The 609-nt window shown below is 35.6% G+C and overlaps 1 protein-coding gene across 2 annotated transcripts in view; it reads right to left on the bottom strand.

Moving 5' to 3' along the window:
• Positions 1-609, bottom strand: part of psme4a (proteasome activator subunit 4a) — a 31,340-nt gene that overhangs the window by 24,190 nt on the left and 6,541 nt on the right. The gene's annotated exons all lie outside the window — the stretch shown is intronic.

Genomic DNA, 609 nt, shown 5'->3' with positions numbered 1-609 from the left:
CAACAGGATTTGGAAAAACTTGTCCATGTTTTCATCTTCAGTAGACTTGACTACTGTAACAGTGTCTTTACAGGTTTCCCTAAAAAATCTATCAGATTCAGAACGCTGCTGTTTTGGTCCTCACTAAGATCAAGATTGTGGATCACATCACTCCAGTTCTTAAGTCTTTACACGGCTTCCTGTGCCTCAAAGAATTGATTTCAAAGTACTTTTGCTAGTTTATAAATCACTAAATGGTTTAGGGCCAAAATACATTTATAATCTGCTAGTAAACTATGACCCACCCAGACCTCTCAGGTCATCTGGGTCAGGTCTGCTTTCTGTCCCCAGAGTCAGAACCAAACAGGGTGAAGCAGCGCTCAGTTTCTATGCTCCTCATATCTGCTGCTACTCTCAGTTCTTTTAAATCAAGGCTGAAGACCTTTCTTTTTGATGTTGCCTTTCTTTAAATGGTTGTTCATTTCTTTAATGTTTAATTTCTTAAACTGCACTGTAACTTTTATTCTTGTGTTTTATCTGTACTTATTTTTTTATTTTGAACTGTTCTTTCTTGTGTTTTATCTGTTTTTATTTTTGAACTGTTTTTAAACTTTTTGTGTAAAGCACTTT

The sequence above is a fragment of the Etheostoma spectabile genome, chromosome 17, assembly GCF_008692095.1.
Source record: "Etheostoma spectabile isolate EspeVRDwgs_2016 chromosome 17, UIUC_Espe_1.0, whole genome shotgun sequence".
Taxonomy (NCBI): Eukaryota; Metazoa; Chordata; class Actinopteri; order Perciformes; family Percidae; genus Etheostoma; species Etheostoma spectabile.
This window is presented reverse-complemented; position numbering and strand designations above follow the sequence as displayed.